Source organism: Mauremys mutica, chromosome 15 (genome assembly GCF_020497125.1).
Source record: "Mauremys mutica isolate MM-2020 ecotype Southern chromosome 15, ASM2049712v1, whole genome shotgun sequence".
Classification (NCBI taxonomy): domain Eukaryota; kingdom Metazoa; phylum Chordata; order Testudines; family Geoemydidae; genus Mauremys; species Mauremys mutica.
Window position 1 is genome coordinate 2,366,015 of NC_059086.1, and position 19,612 is coordinate 2,385,626.

General features: G+C 41.1%; 1 protein-coding gene across 7 annotated transcripts in view; it reads right to left on the bottom strand.

Annotated features, from left to right (window-relative positions):
- BICRA (BRD4 interacting chromatin remodeling complex associated protein) overlaps positions 1 to 19,612 on the bottom strand; it is a 128,748-nt gene that overhangs the window by 102,728 nt on the left and 6,408 nt on the right. For 4 of the 7 annotated variants that reach the window (XM_044989070.1, XM_044989072.1, XM_044989071.1 and 1 more), the window contains exons 1-4: positions 19,380 to 19,434; positions 19,008 to 19,099; positions 17,963 to 17,997; positions 15,948 to 16,077 (exon numbers count right to left, since the gene is read on the bottom strand). The gene's annotated coding sequence lies outside the window, so the exon portion shown is untranslated. Of the gene's footprint in view, positions 1 to 15,947; positions 16,078 to 17,962; positions 17,998 to 19,007; positions 19,100 to 19,324; positions 19,435 to 19,612 lie in introns of those variants that run through there. The other 3 variants (XM_044989068.1, XM_044989069.1, XM_044989067.1) reach the window with 2 other exon arrangements.

The following is a 19,612-nucleotide window of genomic DNA, read 5'->3' on the forward strand; positions in this document are numbered from 1 at the left end:
CTATGGCCAGCCTTCACCTTACCTCTCCCTCCCTCAAGCCCTGGATAAATAAATGGACTTTGGAGCATGCCTGAACCTGATTAGATTTGAGCACTTTTAGACTGGGGTGTTATGGACTAAATGATAAAGAGATGATCATTGCTGTGGCCAGCTCTGACTCGCCTGATGTTGAAGAAAGTTTATTTTTCATTGACTCTGACTCTAACTACTTGGTGGCGACAGTAGCGTTAATGTGCGCCATATCACTTTAGAGATCATCTTTTCCATATGGTGTGCATAACAAATCTTAACTGCTCAGTGCAGTGTTCCAGGTTTGAGAGCCAAACCAGAACTTACATGTGATGGTTCTAACTTAAAAATTTCTGTCTTGTCCAGGTCTAGCTTTTGCTTTCATTATGTTTTTGCTTTCATTTCTTTTCAGACTCATTTATGTTTATCAGTAAGTTTGAAAGGAATGTAAATCATCTAGGGAGAGAGCTGTGGTTAAGTTTTTACAGCGTTTACCAGGCACTATCATCCTTGCTGATTTTCTGTAGCAACATTTCTTTTTAGAATGTGCTGGCCTCGCCATCCTACTTCACTGATTACTTTGGGTGACATCAGCTAGTTTTCACCAAAAGAAACTTGTAGTACTATAAACTATTTGTGGGCCTTCTTTGAACTATAATTTTATCTCTTAGGAAAGGGATAGTAGGGACTGGAAATGTATTTAGTTTTAACTTTAGGGACATAGGCAGATTGACATGCTCTGCAAAAATCTTGCTGCATGTATGTATTAGCAAAGACAACTATAACAGGAGATGAAAAAAGCAGCATGTTGGCATAGTTCCAACACACTAAGGGTCTAATCCTATAAAGTGCAAAGGGCAGGTGAGGATACTCAGCACCTCCCACAATGGGACCCAAAGTTTTGTATTACTTCTCAAAATTCAAAACCCTTGCATTCTAAAATTAGTTGGACTGATCTGTCCTTTATAATGCATATCATCCTAGAGATGAAAAAGTAGTTCTCATATTAGGCTAAAACTAGGTAAAAGGAGAACATTTCAAATATGAAACTACGTGTGGCAAACTTCCTGCCTTGTCCAGATCTATGTTGTATTGCTTGACATTTGTATTTTTTCCCTTTTAAATGCAATTTCTATTACCAGTAGTTTAAAGGAAGGCACAGTAACCTAATGGTTAAAACAGGGTCATGGGAGTCAGGACTTCTGTGATCCAATTTGCAGTGATGCCATGCACCTGCAGTTCCCAGACCAGAACAGAGAACAAAATATCCAGTGGCCAGAGGAGGATTCCCTATGTGAATTTGGACAAGAGGATTCATTTCTCTGTGCCTTAATTTCTACCATCTGCAAAGTGGGGATACCAACACTAACAACTTTGTAAAGCACAGAGATCCTCAAATGAAAGCTGCTCTAGAAGAACGGCAAATCATTTTATTAAGGTAAAGGAAACTAAATTTTAAATAAACTTAAATTTCCAATTATATGGTTTGAATAGTGGTCTAGTGTCACAGAGGCCAGCTTCTCGTGCGTGATGCTCAAATAGTATAGCAACGGGTGCCATAAGAACACTGCAGATAAAACAGACAGATTTTGCAGGGAAATTTTCATTATGTTTGTAACATGAGTCTGCTGCCATGGAAATGAATGTATCAGATTATCAACATTATGACGAATTCACTGCAGAATCATATTAGGTGTAGAGGGGAATAGGGAGGATGATTTACATTCCCTTAAACTATGATGGGATAGGAGGGGTGTGAAAATTAGTTCCTCAAATAACGTCCTTAATAAAAATGTATGTACACTTTGTGCCACAAAACATTTCTTCTGCTGTTCAAATAATAAAAAAACAAAAAAACAGTTTATCTGTTTTGGAAACTGGGACTTGGTCTGCTGGAATATGATGCTTTGTTTATAAACAATGCATCAAAAACATACAATTTAACTATTAGCTGCCAAACATGCTAACAAAACACTAAAATTGTCAACACAATTCTGCTTATATTCAGACTAAATATCTATCTATCTAGCAATGCAAGTCCAGGAATATAACGAAGAAAAAAATTAACTGCTTCCGCCATTTCTTTTCCTATAATCCATAACAGCTGCAAAAAGTCACCGTGATAATGATTTACATTTCCACAGTGCCTTGCATCTAAAGATCTTCAAGTGCTTTTCAATTAATTAGTTAGCCTCAAACCCTTCAAACAATGTGAAGTACCTTAGTATCATTATACCAATATTGTAGACTGGGGCTGGGATTTTAGAAGTATCCTAAGGGAGTCAGGTGCCCAACTTCCAATAACATTCACTAGGTGTCTAACTTAATCAGGCTCCTTTAAAAAAGTGGCGGGGGGCGCAATTGACCTATACATTATAGAGCGGCCAATAGACCTAGAAGCCTGATTCCCAGAACCCCTAGAAAATACAGCTGCCTTGAAGTTGGCACTATGGACAATAATACTTTGCAAAAAAACTACACTTCTACCCCGATGTAACACTGTCCTCGGGAGCCAAAAAATCTTGCCGCATTATAGGTGGAACCGTGTTATATTGAACTTGCTTTGATCCAACCGGAGTGCGCAGCCCCCACCCCCCCAAGTGCTGCTTTACCGCGTTATATCCAAATTCATGTTATATCAGGGCAGAGGTGTACTAGAGTTACATAAATATATTTAACCCAAAACAATGTAAAATTATATCATATATAGCCATTTTCCTGTACTTTAGTATTCTTTAAAAAAAAATCCCCCTATGTTGATTTCTACAATACAATTAGCCTTCAAACATTTTCCTCCCTTTTCCCTCCCACCTAAAAAAATAAATAATAATAATGATAAAAATCAATCAGGGCACAATGACTTAATGCATGCAGAGTTTATTACAATAAAACGGAAGATGATAGAATACTGTATTCTCTCTCCTAATTACATTAATGACAATAGCTAGTTGCAGTGCACTTATGCCACTGTCAACATTGCCATTGTCAACCCCAAATTTTAAGATAGATTTGAAATATAATAGTAAAAATCTTCAGAATGTTCAAACCTGGCACTCCCACAACCACTTGGAGGCAAATTTTAGTTTTGTACAAATTATAAAAAAAAGGTTCACCAATATGTACACACACGTTTAACACAAAAACACACTCATTTTTATTTTTTATTTATATATATATATATATATATATATATATATATATATATATATATATATTCTCATACAAGAAACTACATTAAAATGGGCAACATTTTAGAGCAATTTAAGGGTAAAAGAACATTACAAAGATGCTACAATTATCCCCAAAACAAGCATTACAAACTCAGGAAATTTAGAGTCAAGGTTACACTTCAAAGAAATCTAAACCTACCAAGGTAAGAAAGGCATACTTAAGGCATTCAAAACAACCTTAACTCTTCCCTGTAGGGACACCATGCAACAATCATACAATTTGGATTAAGGCATTTTAGGGTTTATGGCCCCAGATGACATTAAACCGATTTTTAAAGCCATGTACACAAACACAAATATAGACACATACACGTAACTGTTGCTAGCAAGGTTCTGGCATAATTTCCCTAACCTGCATGGACAAAGAGGTTGTTGGGTTTTTTTTCCTTCCCCTGAGAACAGTGCTACAAACCAGGACTATGGGCAAGTTGGCAGAGGACTAAGGCAGGAGTTCTCAAGCTATTTCATTAGTGGACAAAGATGTTGGAAGGGGGGGTCCCAAATACAATTTTATCTGTAGTGTACAAAGTGCCTCAGATTGATGGAGTTTTCCACCCTGTCCAGTCAAAGAAACACGCAAAAGGAAGTATGTTTAGAGTATCCAGTTCTGAGCCCTTCGTAGCCTGGGCCATATGGGTTTTAAAGATGCTATTTTTACACTGGAATGTTTGTTTTTTTCCCCAATTGGGTGAGAAATGTTGGGGTTCATTTCATTTTTAACAACAGATGTTTAATTTTGAGAAAGTTGAGAGAAGCTACCACACGTAAGGATTTTTGCATATCAGCAGGATTTATACACCAAAACTTGAGGCTAAAGCAGGGGATGAAGGAGTCCGACTCAGTATATGATATTTAGCAATAATTCACCTTCCCAGAAGTCAGTCTCTCTCTCTCTATATATATATACACACACACACACACACACACAATGTTCTTAAAGCCTGTAAACACACTTATATAGGAAAACTATTGGCCAAAATAAATATGAAGGAACTGAAATATACCAAAACATATGAGCAACAGTGAAGATGTAATAATTCAATCAAAGGACGTTCCAAGTTAATCTGTCCTCAGCGCACATCCCTTTTTTCTCCAGTTATTTGCAGAGGTCTCAAGACCAGCATTTGATACCATATTGGCGGCAACAAACGGATGATACATATCTTGACGCACATAATGTCAGACTGGTCTCTGAATTGCTATGCTTTGGGTGGTTTTAGAGAACATCCTTTTACATGTGGATTATTTTTGGTGTGCACAATAAAGAAACTACAGGTGCTGAACTATCCAGGTGGGAGAGGAAGGTTCAATTCTGGTCCTAGTTCCTCCTCATGTTGGTAGGCAACAGAAGCACTATGTAGGCAGTATGCTCAGTCTTATGGAGTAGGAAAGAATGTCATGCAATGCTCAAGAGCAGACCCTCCACCAATTAAGGTGTAGCACTAACTCTTAAATGAAGTCCATGTCCAGCCATACAGAGGTTGCCTCCATGTGGGCTGCAAAGGTGTTAAATTTGGGAAGGAAAAGAGATTACATGATCCAGCGTTTATGTCATCAATCATTTCTCACAGTAACACTTTGCACTTATACAGTGTATGTTATCGGAGGAGTTTAGTGCACTTTCTAAAGGTGAGTATTATCTCTATTTTAAAGGAGAAACTGGCACAGAGAAGACCAGTGTCTTGACCAAGATCACCTAGTAAGTTAATGGCAGAAACAGGAACAGAACCTATGTATTATAATTTCAGTCCCCTGCCATACCACTAGAATAGACTCCATCTGGCATAGGTGCCGACTCCATGGGTGCTCCAGGGCTGAAGCACCCACAGAAATATATTAGTGGGTGCTTAGCACCTGGCAGCCAAGCTCCCCTCCTCCTGCCCAGTGCCTCCTGCCTGCTGGTGGCCCCGCTGATCAACTCCTTCCCCTCCCTCCCTGCACCTCCTGCACACTGTGGAACAGTTGTTCCGCGGCGTGTAGGAGGCGCTGGAAGAGAGGGGGAGGAGCAGGGATGGGGCACGCTTGGGGGAAGGGGTGGGAAGGGGCTTTGGGAGAAGGTGTGGATGGGGGGCAGGTCCAGGGGAATAGCAGGAGCGGGAAAAGGCAGGGTGGGGGCAGAAGCTTGGGGGAAGGGGTAGAGTGGAGGCAGGGTCTGGGGCAGAACAAGGACGGGACGAGGCGGGGCAAGGGTGGAGGTTTGGAGGAAGGGGTTGGGGTTGCCAGCTTTCTAATTGCACAAATCTGAACACCCTTGCCTCGTCCCTTCCCCGAGGCCCCGCCGCTGCTCCAAAGCCTCCCCCCCACTCACTCCATCCCCCCTCCCTGTTGCTCGCTCTCACTCACGTGTTAATTTTCACTTGGTTTGGGCGGGGGCTTGGGGAACGGGAGAGGGTTGGGCTTGGGGAGCAGGAGGGGGCTCAGGGCTGAGACAGGGGGTTGGGGTGCGGGAGGGGGTGCGGGATCTAGGAGGGAGTTTGGGTGTGGTAGGGGGCTCAGGCAGGGGGTTGGGATGCGAGCAGCTCCCGGAAGCAGCAACATGTCTCTCCGGCTCCTGGGCGGAGGCGCAACCAGGCGGCTCTATGCGCTGCCTCCGCCCGCAAGCGCTGCCCCTGCAGCTCCCACTGGCCATGGTTCTTGGCCAATGGGAGCTACAGAGATGGTGCTCAGGGTGGCGGCAGTATGTGCAGAGGCCCCTGGCCATCCCTCTGCCTAGGAGCTGAGGGACATGTCACCGCTTCCTGGGAGCCATGTGGAACCAGGTAGGGAGTCTGCCATCCCTGCACCAACCAGACTTTTAACAGCCCGCTCAGCAGTGCTGACTCCGGAGTCGCTTTTTGATGGGGTGTTCCAGTCAAAAATTGGACACCGGGGAACCCTAGGTGGAGTGAGGGCTGGCCTGGGGCGGAGGGAGGAGTCAAGCACCCCCCAGAGAGAGAGGAAGTCGGCGCCTCTGCCCTGTGGGCAGTGTCCACTGATTCCTTAGATGCCTTTGATGAGTGGTGGGCGCTATCCAGGAGTCTCTGCTCAGTTTCTTTCTCTGTCTCCCTCACTTTTAACCTTTGACCTCACTCTCATTCCTGTTTTCTCCTTTCTTGTCCCACCTACTCAACTGCAGTCTGGGCTTAGTGGTTCCTCCCCTAGTTGAGGGAATGGGTCTTTAGTTTTGAGCAGGCCTAGACCCACCTGTCCTAGTTCTGCAAATAGTAAAATACACTCCCTCCCCTACGGCAAAGCCAGAAAAAGGACGATGTCAGGTGGGGAACTTCCAGGAGGCACGACTGGTTCTTTGTATGGAAATGCCCTTAATGATTATAACCAAGGTTGATAGGAGGAATTAGGATACATGAAGAGAAATATTTTCAAGTATGAATTCTCTCTCTACCATATTTAGGAAGATACCACAATTTTTTTTAAAAGGTGCGACAATGCTGTTTGAAAGAATTTCCAGTTCTTGTCTGGTTGATGCTGCCATGTCCCTAGGTGGTGACTGAAATGTCTCATTTCTAGGTCAGGGGACCTTCCTTTTAACAATGGAACTCCGAGCCTGACTGCCCTCTGTCTCTCCTTTCCCTTCCTTCCCCCTCCCCCAACATGCTGTATTTACTTGTAACATTTTGCTTGAAATCACTTCCAGACTCACATTCCCTCAACCACAGCAGGAGGAGGAGTACAATAGAAAGCAAAGTGTTCTCTTTTCAGAGGAAGGGAGAGAGAGAAAGAGAGGGATGCCTTCCTCTGCACTTGCTGTGTGCAGGGCAGAAATCTTCCTTGAGTCTGAAAACCCTCGTCATGATTTGCCTAAACAATGAGCAACACTGGGCTGTTTTCTCACACATCTCTTAAGAAAGTCTTAGTTCAAATACATTTGCAGAGATCATTAATCATTTTGGTTGTCAAAAATATTTTAAGTGAATTTTATGATGGTGAAAGGTGCCAGAATGATAGTCCTTGGAGACTAATGTCCTTGATCCATAGATTAGGTAAAGGAGATGCAGTAGTAGTGTGGGTTTTCCTGTCAGTGTGCCTTACATCCAGAACCTGGATGGATGACCTTTAGCACCTTTGTCTACAGCTGCAGCAAAGATGAATTATGGAGCACATTTGCTAATGTAGATGCAGCCAAGTAGACCAATTACGGTGGGCGAGAGAGAGAGAGAGAGACCCACCCACCCTACTAGGAAATGAACTGAAACCAAAAGTTTACTTGCACAGAAGATAGTTGAAGGGTGACCAGATAGCAATTACTTTTGACCACCACTGACTTTAAACTGATTTCAACTGGGTTTTTTTAAGCTATTCATCATTTTCATGTTATTTTTCTAACCCAGGCTTGAAAAATCCATTTGTCCTGGATGAGTAGGGAACTTTGTCTGGTGCATGCATCACCTTTCAGGTATTTCAACTCCTTATGGTAACAAAGAAAACTTTAACCTGAACATAAACCAATTTTTGTCTTCCAGCCTCTGCTGCTGCTTAGAGCTTCCACTAACTGCACGAGAGTGAAAACTGAGCAGAATCTTGTTAGTTTTCATGGCTGGTTTTCAGTTCTCTCTGGGCAGCAATAAAAATGACAAGAACCACGTCAATTTCATTTTGCTGATGCTTGACAAAGCAGAGTAAAAGCAGAGACAGACAGTGGAGTCTGGGACTAAAACATGAAGGCTGGGGAAATGGAATGACAAAAACAGCTCCTTGCAGCAGCCAGAAAGTTCATGGAGGGGTAAAGTTGCCCTGAACAGTGGGGTTACCCTTCAACCCACCCCCCATCCCCCACGCACGTTCTTTCAGATCCATCTGTAGCTGCAATCATCTTGCTTTTAGTGGTCTGGTAAAATTTTCAAGCCCTCTTCATGCATGGATGGGGCTGGGAAAGAGGAAGAGGTTGACGGAGTATGTAAAAAAATAAAAAAAAAGAGAAGTAAAGAAAGAGTTGGAGGGAGAAGAAAATATATCAGAGGAGATGGACAACACAACAACTGGAAAGGAAATGGAAGAGAGAGAAAGAAAAAGGAAACACGCCAAAGACAACTCAGGAAAGGATATACCATGATCTATTATAGAAAAGAGAAAGTGGAGACAGGAAAGGAAAGAAACGGAACAATAGCAAGAGAAATGTAGTAAGTAGGAGTGTTCAAATGAGATATGGTAAATATATTATTTGATTGTTTTAATTTGGGTTAAAATGAATATTGGCAAAAGTAGAGTTTTTGTGGTACTGAGACCATCTCTACAGCTGGAAAAATCCTGTTTGGCAAATATAATGCTACATTAATACTAGTATAACTCAGCAAATATATTCCATTTTTTCTGCTATTCAATCAGTTCCGGTCACAAGTTATATTTGAAAAGACTTGTTAAACAGAAGGTTGATTAACAATATGTTACAATTAAATACAGTACACAACTTTTTTAGTCCTTTATACTGCAGGGGGAATGTGGCTTTGGGGAGGGCAGGTATTTTTCATCTTGACTAATAAGCTTAGTCCTAAAGTAAGCAGGTGTCAGGTAAAATTTTTAAGCCTTGTTAAAGTCCTTGAAGTCCACTGGGGATTTCAGCCATTGGTGGACAGCAACCAGCATAGCTACAATGGTGCAAACCCCTGGTGTAGACAGGGAAGTCTGCTATTTGCATCAGGGAAGCATACCCTAGTATCAAGGAGGGGGTTTTCCTGTCTACACTAGGGATTTATACCAGTGTAGTTACTCAGTGGTTGGTCACCAGTGGATGAGATCAGGACAAATCTCTAGTGTTGACAAGACCTCAAACATCTTCCAACATCTCTCTACAACACATAAAATCCATTGATGATAAAGGCAGCTTGGGTCATTTTATTATTTGTGATTTGTACTTTTAATGAAAATTGTATGATTATGAATCTTAGTGGTGACCAGGATGATTTACAAAAACAGGCTGTCCTTATTCTAGTTGGGGGGAGTGTGAGAAGGCTGACTGTGTATCTGTTTACTGCATTAAAAGGTTAGTCTTGTGAAAACTTCTTTGCTATGAGACAGCTATGGAAAGGATGACAATTATAGCTGAGGTTCCAAAGCCCTTGGGGGCAGGAGGGAATCTCTGAAGGTGTATTCTGAGTTGTCATGTTTAAAGGAGTCTATGATGTTCCATCAACCTGTTCGAATGTTTCATACAGAAGACTCTGAATAGATGTGTGAGTCCCCAGCTTTGAGAAAGCCAGAATGCAATAGTGGATGGCTTCCAACCAGAAATGATGAGAAGGCAACACTGCTCTGGGCTGAACTGATACCGCCGATGGTTAACAGCTAAGGCAGGTGAAATCAAATGTTACTCAAAGAAAGGAAGGAAAAGACAAAACAACCCTGCAGAGATTATTGATAACTGAAAATTACTAATGAATTACAGCCAGTATTGTACCACTGCTGGTATGTTTGCCTCAGCACCAGAACTGCCTCTGAAACAGTGGTTCTTTGAGGAACAAATGGTACCTTCAAATGCATATTAGCAAGGATTCTATTTATTTTAATAGGAGTTGTGCACACAGATGAAGGCACAATTTCCTCCTTCCTTCGAGACTCAACATGGAAAGAGACAGTCCCTAATGTAAGTGATTTATGAAGTTACCCCTCTAGATTGTGTAACAGAATATATTTACCTTCCTGATTATTCTAATGCCTGCCAGTAAATCACTCTGAATCTCTCAATACAAACAAATACAGAAATTATGAGTATATAAAGTAACAGAGCATTGGCGGTGGTGAACAAAAAGATATTAGTAACGGTGCTTTTTGTGAGTGGTGTGTAACTGCATTCGGAACTGCAAAGGATTGTAGCTCGACAACACTGAAGTCCTCAATCTATCTAGCCTTCCTCTCCACTGCCTCACCAATTGGCTTGACCCTCACCTGGAAGGAACACGTCAGGAGATAAGAAAATAGCTCAGTCTCCACATCAAAATTAAGGTTCTCTACTGAATATCAATATGGTTGCCAATGCATGGGAGCAGTTCTCGTAACATGAAGATTAAGGCCTTGTCTACACTGGAGAATTTGGGCACATTACATAACATTAGCCCATGTTTGTTTGGCATACATACAAACTTTCTAAAGGCATATTTTATTTATACTGTTTATGTCAGCCCTTCTACAAGTCTAAATAATGTCTGATCTTAGCCAGTACTAACTTGTGACGTTACAATGCTAACAAAGGCAAGAAGCACTGGTAAACTTGCTAGCACATTACAGTTAGTCCTCCACAGTCCCATAGTACACTAGTCACTCATTTGAAAACTTTTGGTCTGTTTTCTGTATTTCCACAAGCTACTACGCATTATGGCTGTGTCAAAAATGATGGGATAGGTTTCCAGGAAGCAATGTGCTTGCACTGTTTTACTATACTGTAAAGATGTGTGGACAAGGGGATACATGCAATTGAAGTGGGACATACAGTTCAGGCTCTGAAATGTGGCAGTCACACACAGGCCAATATGAACATTTTAAAAGCACACAGTGTAATTGTCTAGTGCAGATGACACATTACCCATTGGGAATTGGTTGTGAGGTTTCTTTTAAACAAAGTATTGTGAATGGTGGAATATGGCCTGACTAGTACATAGAAAAATATTACTAGTGAAAATTCACAGCACAACAACAATGAAGTAGTTTAGAACTGGCACTGTAGTTTGCACATATGAAATAATCCAGGATTTTCAATCTACTGCACAATGGAATGTAACTAGATTCAAATTCACCATAAGGAGATTCTACAGTATTTATGTGACATTTGTACACATATATTCTGCATGTTCTTCTTTCCTGAAAGGACTTCTCTATTCGGTGTCAACCTTTTGCAGGGTTGAGAGAACCCAAGTGAAAGATGAGCCTAGTTTACAGGGTCTAGTCTCCTGCCAATGGTAGGGTTGCCAGGCATCCAGTTTTCAACCCGAATGCCTGGTCAAAAAGGGACTCTGCTGGCTGGCTGGCAAAAGTCCGGTCGGCGGTGCAGCAGGGGCCCAGGGCTAATACAGGTTCCCTGCCTGCCCTAGCTCCGCAGGGCTCCTGGAAGCAGCTGCCAGATCCTTGTGGTCCCTAGGAACATGGGCTGCCAGGGAGGCTCCGCGTGCTGCCCCTGCTCCTAGTGCCAGCTCCGCAGATCTGATTGGCTGGGAACCCATTGGCTGGCCCCCCTGTACCTAGGGGCTGCAGTGACCTGGTGGCTGTTTCCTGGAACCGCGGTAAGCACTGCTGGGACCCTGCACTCCAAACCTACTCCCGCATCCCAACCTCCTGTCCCAGCCTGGAGTCCTTTTCCACACCCAAACTCCCTCCCAGAGCCCCTCCCCCAACACTCTTCGCCAGCCCTGAGCCCCCTCCTGCCCCCAAAACCCCTCATCCCTGGCCCTACCCCAGAGCCCACACCCCCTTCCACACTCTGAACCCCTTGGCCTTAGTCCAGAGCCCCCTCCTGCACCCCAACCCTCTTATCCCCAACCCCACTTCAGAGTCTGCATCCCCAGGTGGAGTCCTCACCCCCCGCACCCCAACCCCCTGCCCCAGAGCCTTCTCCTGCACCCTGAACCCCTCATTTCTGGCCCCACCTGGGGCCTGCACCCCCAGACCAGAGCCCAAACCCCCCCTGCACCCCAGCAGTCCTCTCCTGCATCCCAAGCCCCTCATCCCAGGACCCACCCCAGAGCCCGCACTCCCAGCTGGAGCCCTCACCCCCGTCCCACACCCCAACTCCCTGCCCCAGCCCGGTGAAAGTGAGTAAGGATGGGGGTGGGTGAGCGACAGGGGGGGGGGGGGAAGGCGGAGTGAGTGAGTGGGGACAGGGCCTCGGAGAAGGGGCGGAGGCTCGGGGCAAGGCAGGGGTTTCGGTTTTGCACAATTATAAAATTGACAACCCTAGCCAATGGATGCAGATTAATATTAATTGGATTTACCATACATGCAAACATATCAATTGAGGGCAAGTGACTAATTTTAAATAGTTCTAAGTAGAAGCAGTAGTTTTATTCAGGGAAAATAAAGGAGGAAGATAGCTGTTTGAAAAACAAACCATGTCCCTGGACATACACTGTAAGGGAAAACGCATGACAAAGGAAAAAGGCAGAGTTGGGAAAACTAACACTAAACGTGGCATCTTTTATCTTCTCTAACCGCTCCAAATCTATCCCCATCTACATTTTATCCCCACTGGACTTGGAGAACTATTTATTCTTTACTTAGTACCAATCCTTTAAAGCCTTGGGGTGTAACATGTTCATATATTTTAAAATACATTGTAAGGGGTGAAATCTAAACAACACGCTGCATTATCTATAACTTCCCTCAGTCTTAAAAAAGGCAACTGTCTCTTTTTATACAAGTAAATTCTCTTGCCAAAAAACTTCATCCTAGCCATTAACTTACTCTCCAAGATTACATTAAAATGAATATACTACAGTTTAAAAATATTGATGTTTATCACATTATAAAAAAGTATATTTATGTATGAGCATATAAAATGTATGTGACCAAGACATTCACACTATAACCCTTCTCCTTCCTTCATCCTATTTCCCTCATAATTTATCACTTCCACTTGTGGAGTTATGTCTGTAACTAGGACTTGATCCTGTAAACACTTAAGCACGTGTACAACTTTACTCAGTGAGTAGTCACGCTGAATTAATGGCGATAAACATGAGTGAAGTCATGCCTAAATGTTTCCACGATCAAGGCCTTAGGCCCCAGTGCTGGAACTTGATGGGAAGCAGACAGTGAAAACAGAATCCTAGTGAACCTGCTGAGTATAAGAGCACAGGGGTCTTTCCAGCCACATCGCACCACAGGACTGGGGGTTTAGATAGTAAGCTCTTTAGGGCAGGGAGTTGTATTTATTGTATTTGTCTGTAAAGCACCTAGGATGCACTTTGGATGCTGTATAAATGATTTTCCTGCTTTTTCTGCACACAATGGAGACCTTGGGTGACTTTTTACAAAAATCATGGAATGAAAATTCTGGGTCAAAAGTAAGCAGGTTATTAAAAGTAGAGAAGTCAGTGTGCACTTTCAAATTACTTGGTCTGTCCGTAGTTCCTAAACTGTGGCACATTATTCAAACAGAGGTGGGGTTATGAACTTTGAGGGATGTACCAAGGCTACCTTCTCTAGGCACTGAATATTTCCTTTATGCTTTGTAAATAATATCTGTAAAGGCTTTTTTTGCTTTTAGCCTCCATACTCAGGGTGAAACTACAACAGGGGAGTGGGGTAGAGAGAACCTAAAAGTGTATTGTTTTATATTTCACATATTAAGGCTCTGAAACAGAGAGCAGTGTTTGCTTTTAAGAAAAGGGATGCTACGGTAATTCTGTTCCAAATAAAATAGAACAACATATTTTAATGTTTTCAATTAACTTTGATTCTCCCAAACCATTCTTAGCTGTAGTATGAGAAATACATTTACTCCTGGAACAGAACAAAACAAAAATTATGAACTTTCAGCTCCCACTTGGCACAGTAATGTGGATCTGCACCAAATGGCAAAGAAGCAAATAATATTTGGCAAAAGACAGGAACTTTGGCGCTGCTAAGGAGCATTCATGCAAATGCCACATGTGCCTAAACTAGAGCCATGAAAATAGCAGCCCTGAACAATCAATTACACTCTTCATTTTTGGAATCAGATCTCTTTAAGGAAGAAAGAAAAATTCAAAGCTGCTGCATTTCATCAATTTTAAAAGTTGCATTAGTCTTACAGTTATAACTGAATGCTCTGCTTAGCAAGAACACAAAACAAAAGAACAGAATGCAGAGACTACTGTAGGATTTTGACACTAAATGATGTAATCTGTAAAAATTCACAAGTAGATTCATTACAGCGAAATACTTGACTGCTCAAGCACTTAAAAAGGAAACATCCACATGTCTATTATTCTGAAGCTCAACAATAAATGAGGCTAAATAACAAATGAAATAAAGCCACCCATGTCACTTTGACTTCTTGTTCTAGAAAGATCATAGACATTTAGTGCAATTATTTTAATAATAAAATACTGATTGCAAAACTGAAAATATTTTTAGTTAGTGTTGAAAAGCAATAAAACCCTAGACACACTTCAGTGGATGATGGAGCACAGTAATATGATCTTATTTTTAAAATGCCATTTAAAAACCTAACCTGAGCACAACAGAATCAGTGCATCTCAGCCCCATATAAAGATATTTCCAAACACCTTTCCTTTTGTACTTGGTGGTAAACAGACAATTTTGATAAGTAGCACCTGTACTCACAGAAATACCACAGCAGAGCAATACAGACAACATGAGTTTGACTAGAATCCTTTGAGTCAATCACAGAGAAAGAATCAATCAATACAACACACTTAGTCCCAATCAATCTGAATTGGTTTGGAAAAGCTCAGTTATACTTTGGGTTAAAATAAGTTTATATACCTCACCAAAGTTCAATTACTTTTCAGTGAAGCATGTGTGTTGTTTACCAATAATACCTTAAGTATACAGATATTTGGATAAACTCTACCAGAAATCTACCAGATTTGACAATAAGGAGGATATGCAAAACCACAGGAAAAAAAAGGAGCAGAACATATTGTGTGTTACATTAAAAATGTGCCTCTACCCCCCAAAATAGGGGCGACGCTCTCTCAAAAATATTTTTTGCCACCTAAAATTTAAGTCAAGCCATAACAGGCACATAAATGGAAAATGTGGTGAGCGTGAATATAATCAATTGCAGGTTTATTTAACAAATGTATTTTTAAAATGTATGCAGCCAAACTTCAGGACCACAAAAAAGTAGTGAGACACCCATTTGCAAAAAAAGGTTAATAATGTTAATTTAGTTTTCTTTACCAGACACCGTAACCATGTTGCGCTGCATTCTTTTTTTTTTTTTTTTTTTTTAAATAAATCAGTGCTGAGCAGACACACACTGGTTTGCAAAACAATGCCAAAAACACAAGTCTGAAATTTCATAAGGGAGGAGCAAGTGAAGGATAACCCTTAACTGGCAGGTCTTCTCTCCTCAGTGGAACTCCAGGCTTGATTTTACCATCCCATGTCAAATACCAATGTACCGTTTGTAATACCTTGCAGAGCAGCAACCATCAAGATCAGGCTTTTTTATTCTGACATTGCTAATCTGTTTTGCTTCACCTCTCCATTAAAACATTTATTTTAAAATCGAGCATAAGATAAGACCCATTCGTGGGCATCCTTCTTGGTTTTTACTTGGGAGGAGTGGGGGGTGGGGTAACTGAGACAGACGATGGCTTTACCACCTCAACCGAGAAATCAAAACGAAGTCATAACCATCCAACACTGCAAACTAACAGCTCATTTTTTTCCTCCCCAAAGCCCCCACCCCTTTACTGGGGGAGGGGGAGAAGGGTGATTCCAGAAGGTTGTGGGGATCTGAGGAAGGAACACCCAGCACCCCTCTTTCCACTGCTGTGTCTGTGCAGGGAACGACAGAACGTTATGTATCGTTTTATAAAGCTACATTGTATTCTGTAGACGTGACCTGCAGACGCAGTAACAGGAGGCTGTTTGGGGGGGAACTGGATTGGGGGAGCAATGGAAAGGGAACAGGGATGCTACCCTAGGAGGGGTGCAAGGCTCCCTTTCCCCCCCTCCTCCCCAGTTTTTTTCGCCCTGTCACAGCCCTGAGTTGCAGGTAGAGAGAGTTAAGAGATTTAAAGAGAAATTGCTACATTGTAACAAACTCACCGTGATGTTTGAGCAGCAGTCAGCGCGGGGTCTCCGAGACATCCCCGCACGGGCTCCGGAGGCAGGACCCCGGCAGGCACAGACACATAGAGGTTCAGCACACTGCCTGATTACATTTCAACAGAGCTTCCTAAAATGCAAAGCACGGGAGGGAGGAAGGGAGGGAGAAGAACGACTGTAATACTATTTAATTTATTTAAAAAACGTCACTTACCTCTACTAAAAAAAATAAAATCAGGTATAACTTGCCCCCACCCCTTTCAAAGGATTTACATTTGTGATGCCCCACCCCCCTCTTTCAAAATAGCCACACACACAAGTGAGAACGGCAGAGAAACACCATAGGGCTGTCAAGCTGGAATGAGTAAGATTTAAAGAGGCAGACGTGCCAAATCGCGTTCATTTTTCAAATGTAAATTTAAGGCAGTTTATAATGCATCTCCCTCATATGAAGAAACATTTTGCAGCATCTGGATGCATATGAGTGTTTATTTCAAGAGCACTTAAAAAACTATTTTTTATATTTTTAAAAAGCCAAGCTCAATGCTCCAAACTGTTGCAGCTTAACTAGAGATTAAAACGTATTTATTTATGTAAAGATGTTTTCAAAGGCACCTATAATAAAATGTCTTATACCATGCTGCCCCATTGAAGATCTCAACAAAACACTTCAAAACCCCTTCATCAAACAGATAGTTTTAAAACTGTCTTTGAAACGAGCTCAAAATGAAAGTCTCAGGCCCCATCTATAGTAAAAAAAAAATTATTTTTTTTAAATCATTGCAAACACTCCTGTTAGCAACTCAAGGTAGACAGGCTGCTGGTTACTTCCACAGTTTCAACAGCGTGGAACAGACTTGCTTCCCAGAGGCTCAAATGATATAGGCCCCAATCTAGGGCACAAATCGCTGCAGGATTGGGGCTCACTGTCATCCAACTTTTCTGGAAGCAAGTCTCTTCAACATGGTTCTGAAAATTATGTCACAGATGTCACATGGTTCTGAAAATTATGTCACAGGATCTCTACACTAGGGCTCCCACCATGTTTCAAAATCTTCCTTAAAATAAACAAGGCGTAAAGGGGTCCATCCACAGTGGGGACTGAAGAGTGACCAGCACCTCTCCAATTTGGGCCTCAAATAAATAAAATTTAGCAAGTTTACTCTCTCCCTAAATTACTGGGTCATTCATCATTTGAATGGGAGTGTGTGGAAAGACAGATGTATTTTAATGGCTTGATCCTGATCCCATTAGCATCAATAGGCATTTTTCACTGACTTCAATAGTAGCAGGTTCAATCCCTGTTTGAGAGTTTTCAGCTTGATAGTTATTATTGTCTTTATTGTTTAATTAGCCCTTAAGCCCCAATCCTGGAATGCATCCATGTAGAGCTCACTGCAGAATCAGGGATTAAGGCCCTGATCCTGGAAAAACATATACACATTCTTAACTTCAAGTATCCAAATAGTCCCCCTGAAGTCAACAGGACAACACACGTGCTTAAACTTTAACATTTATGTAAGTGTTTACAGGAGCAAGGCCTAAGACTCATAAGAACAAGCTTATGAATGTTTGTATAGTGCTTTATAAAAAAATATATACATCCTAAACATTATTTTAATTTTTAAAACATGTATCTGTAGTTTGCATAGTTTGTAAGGGACCGTAAAATCAATATTATTACTGAGTTTAAAATGTTGCTGCTACAGTTATTTATTAAGCACCAACGTTTTCAGCTAACTACATCAATGCAGTTGGATTCATCTCACTCAACTTAAGAGGAAAATATGACTTCAATGAAAACTGGAATGGTTAGTAGCTATAGAAACTTTTGATGTAATTCAGTCTCTAGATCATAATCACTTCAGCTTTCTGTAGCAGCAATAAAGTGACTCAGATAAATAAACCAATACAAATGTATTTAATCATTTTAATGGATGCACGATGTACATGAACAAGTGCAAAGTAGTAATTCTATTACTAATCATAAAAACAATAAACTTATTAAAACTAACCTGTTCACAACAGACAGCACAAACACACCACTGCTCTGTGAAAGCAAAGACAAATATTATGCAATACAATTTTAATTTATGTACACGATTAATATTTAATTACTGCTGCTTTCCTTCCCAAAAATAGGTTTTCTGGACTTGGGTAATTATTAATCGTACTTTTATAAGATAAATTTAATCAGCTAATTCCCACTGTACAAAATCTTGATTTAGAAGAGATCTAAAGTGAAATCATGGCCCCACTGAAACTTCTACTGACTTCAGTGGGGCCAGGATTTTACACATGGTATGTACTAATTACCAATTATTAATTATATTCATACTGTGCCTTCCTGGTATATCACATCAGCTGCAGCTCTGGAAACATTCATTTCCTTAACTCATGTGTTTAAAATTAAGCATGTGCATAAGTGTTTGTGAGATTACGGCCTTTGTTACTTCACAGGTGGTTACAAAGGGATGTACTTCTTTCTAACTCTAAAGAAAGGTTTCTTTGGAGGCAAACAGCACTAGCTACTGTGATCTTAGATTGCCCAGCCGTTCATAGCAGTTGATTAAAAAAAAAAGTTTATAGGTATGGAAGAGAAAACTCCTTCTCATAGCCATTTGTAGTTGCCACAGTAGTCTGTTGTTTTAAATGACAATTTTTGTTATAACTGGACTTCATAATCAAAATTATTGAAATCATGATTTTGTAGTATTTTGAGAAATTAGGGGTAAACTAACCACATACTCTTAGGGTCTCACATATTGAGCAAGGACCAGTTACGTTCAGCAGGTTAATTGGAAAATTATGTACTACAAATAATCCTTCCCCATCCCCTTCTAGTAATGGTATCACTGGCTAAAAGGTTAAACTGAGGAAGTACTGTAATATCACCAGTCTTCCCGAGGGGAGTCAATTACTGTGAAAAGGAATTATAAACATAGTTTCACTAGGGAAAGGAAGGATTTTTTTTAACATTTTAATACCAAGTGAGCATACCAAGTTTGATATAAAACAAAAAGCTGCATTTAAAAAACAAAAAATGTCTCAATTACTTACAGTTTTAGGGCCAAATTCTGCAAAGACTTCCCACTAAGAGTAAGCACTGTACTAGGTAGTAAATGTTTGCAGGATCAGGGCCTTAATTAATGCTGGGACAAAAAATAAAATGTCATTCGTTTAATTATATTACATGTTCACAATATTTTATTTTTTATAACTGGCCATGAAAGCCAAAGTAGCCAGCAAAATCTTATGACTTATATTAGGCATAGCTACATACATTGAGAGCAGGCACATTTTAAGCAATCTACATACTTTGAGTTTATATACTGAATGCTACTAGTACTACTGTACATTCAAACACAATATCATACTGGCTCTGTGTTCAGGCAGCACAAAGTACAGCTCAAGCAAGGGTCCTCAGCATACCAATTAAAAACTGGTTCTGCCAGAGAGAGAAAGACCTTTCCTGATTGGTCAAAAGTAGAGCAGCTCAGAAAGGAATGGGAAGGACTATATGCATCACCCTGAATCCTGATTAGACAGGTTAAATGTGATTGACCAGTGTGAGTAATTAATAATCAAGAGGCAGGGCTTTCTGCTTTGTTTATACCCTTTGATTGGCTGAATTTGAATTAGATATACATTCTGTTTATACCTGG